We start from the raw sequence: 2,940 nt of genomic DNA, 5'->3' as shown, positions 1-2,940 counted from the left end.
GCTGAGGACCGGAGCAGGGTGCAGTAAATTTTCATTACTCCCCATGTAACCGTTTCAGCATGGTTGACAATCCTTGCCGGCTCTTCAGGGCCGAGCACAATGGACTGAATCTTCTGGCCCTACATGAAGCCAAAGCAAATGAATTTTGCCCAGAAGTGCACGGCGGGGAGCGGAGGCGGCGGGGGGGGGTCCTGCCACCTCCTCCCCACCTGGAAAACCCGCACAGACACGCGTGTCCCGGCTGTCCCGAGCGGCTCCGGGGCTCCCGGCTCCGTGCCAGCCCCGCGGCAGCCGGAGCGGGCGCGGAGCCACTGCACCGAAGCGCCGGGCTGTCCCGTGGGCGATTTCAGTGTGATTCATGGCTCTCCTGGCAGCCCCCTGTGTGAGCTCAGGAATCTCCATCTGCAGGCGCGGGGCCGTCCCTGCGCCCGGGGCACCGCGGCGCCCGGCCCCGGGGGCTCCAGCGGCCCTTCTGCTCACCCGGGCACGGGCTTTTGGAAGAAAGCAAGCTTAGATAGACATATATATTTATTGTTTTTTAAGGGAGTTTCTGGACATCGGCAGCCCACCCCACCCCTGCTGCTTTGCCGTGGTGCTTTGTAACCCCCTTGCAGGAGCCAGATGTGGGGTTCGTGTCTTCCCTCCACCCCAGTGCAAGGCACTGGTTTAACTGGGAGCGCACGAGCGAGGCGCTTGCTCGTTCCCCGTGTGGCTGCCCGGTGTTTTGGCGTTTTGATTACATACAATACTGTGTATTTAAGACTGGTTTATGGGTGTTTATACTAATGCGTAAACCTGTAATTTAGAAGCTTGGTTATAAATCAACATTGCTAAAGGTCTTGTCCCTCGTGCCTTGAGATCCGTCTCCAGATTTAGCAGACAGGTTAGAGAGGAGGCCTGTTTACTCTTCCTCGGGTTATGATGATAAAGGACGGGAGCTGCGCTGCGGATCCCGCGCCAGCGCGGCAGCTGGGCACAGTGGAGAGTTTACTTATTGACTCTGCTCTTACAGCCGCCGTAAGGGAGACTTGTGTTTACATGGCAAATCCCAGCCTGGAAAGTGAAGTGGTGCCACAGCTGCTGAGCTGGTGCTCACGGGAGGCCAGTGACGCCCCCATAGTGCTGTTCCTGGCTTGCGCCACCCTGGATGTGAGCTGCACGGACCAGGGCCCCTTCCTGCTCGCTCTCCTGCTTCCCGGGAAGGGGTCGGTGCCCGCGGGGGTCTCAGCCCCTGGTGCTTTGCGTGGGGAGGCGCTGGTGGCAGGCGGTGCTGTGCGGGTGCAGGATGCTCTGCGGGAGCGCGTTACCCGCGGCCTCGGCCCTGGCAGGGCCCCGGCGTGCAGCTGAGCTCCGGGTTCTGCGCGCGCTGCCTCCCGGCCCGCGGCGCCGCCTCTGTCCTGCACAGCCGACCACGGGCCGCGCGTTCTGTAGGGAAGGTGTAACTGGGCACAGGGGCTCCTCAGCATCCTCCTGTCCTGCTGCAGCTGTCCCTCTGCTCCGCAGCAGGATGGCAGCTGGGGCGGGATGTTTCCCATCGGCTCCAGCCCCTGTTTTTGTACGTCCAAGGGTTATTGGGACAAAAGAGCACGGCAGAGGCTGCGGGGCAGCGCGGCGGGCAGGGTGGCAGCTCTGGGACCCCCGTCCCCGGGCAGGTGGAGTCACCGCACACGTCTCCTGGCCCCACTCCCGGCCTCGGCTCCCGCTGCCGCTCCCGGCACGGGGTGTCGTGTCCGTCCTGGCCCCGGGAGCAGGAACGCGCCGGGAGAGGCAGCGGCGGGGGCGGCACAGGGTCCCCTGCGCCCCGGGCGCCGCCTGCAGGGGCCAGGCTGGCAGCAAACAAACCCCCGAGCATTGCAGGAAGGTCTTTTCCGTGCCGCCTCCAGCCGTATTTCCAGTGCCCCCCCGCCAGCAGCGGGGCTGCTCTCGGGTCCCCTTTCCCCCGCCCGGCGCCCCCGGGCGCTGGCGCTGCCGACCCCAGCCGGCCCGCGCTGCCGACCCCAGCCGGCCCGCGCTGCCGACCCCAGCCGGCCCGCGCTGCCGACCCCAGCCGGCCCGCGCTGCCGACCCCAGCCAGCCCGCGCTGCCGACCCCAGCCAGCCCGCGCTGCCGACCCCAGCCAGCCCGCGCTGCCGACCCCAGCCAGCCCGCGCTGCCGACCCCAGCCAGCCCGCGCCGCCTGAGAACTCTTGTTTGCGGGGTTTTTTCCCTATATATATATATATGTGTGTGTGCTATTATTTTTTCCTTCCCCGGTTGTTCTCCGGCCGCCCCCGCCCCTCCCGGCCGCCCCAGCCCGGCTGCCCGCGGGGTGCGGGGGGTCCGAGGGGGCCCCCATTGATCGGCCGGGCCGCGCTGACCCCGCTGCTCCCGGGAAGCAGTCGCCATGGCTACTGGCCCTGCTGCTCCAGCGCAGACTGTAAATTCCTGCAGGCAAAGCCCGGCCTGGGGGGTGCGAGGGGGGAGCCGGGAAGGAGCAACCGCAGCCAAATAGAAAGAAAGAAAAGGCTGGAGAAAAGGGCGTTGCTTGGATGGGGCTCTCCTTTCCACTCCCCTTTCTCAGGTCCCCAGCACCAGGGCAAGGCGCCCGCTCCCCCTCCAGCGCCGCTGCTGCTCCCTTGCAGAACTGGAATTGGCTGGGATTATTTAAGGAAAAAAAAGAAAAGAGAAAAGGAGAGGGGATCAGAGAGAGGGCGATAGAGTCCGCTGTCCTCCAGCTGCCTGGGCTCCCTCGCTCTCTCTCTCCTCTTCAGCAACACCAAGAGCCCAAACTGAACCCAGAGCAGCTTTTTCCATCAGTTCAGTTCCCTTCGCTCCCTCGTCTCACGCGCGGCGAGGAGAGAGCCCCGTCCTCTGGTTCCCTTCGCGCGCTCAGCCTCTTGTTTCCTCTAGAACACTAGAAGCCCCTTCTTGCCCCGCTGCTCCGAGCAGGCTGGGATCGCA

Source organism: Nesoenas mayeri, assembly GCF_963082525.1.
Source record: "Nesoenas mayeri genome assembly, chromosome: 23".
NCBI classification, from domain to species: Eukaryota; Metazoa; Chordata; class Aves; order Columbiformes; family Columbidae; genus Nesoenas; species Nesoenas mayeri.
Note: the sequence above shows the minus strand (reverse complement) of the source record.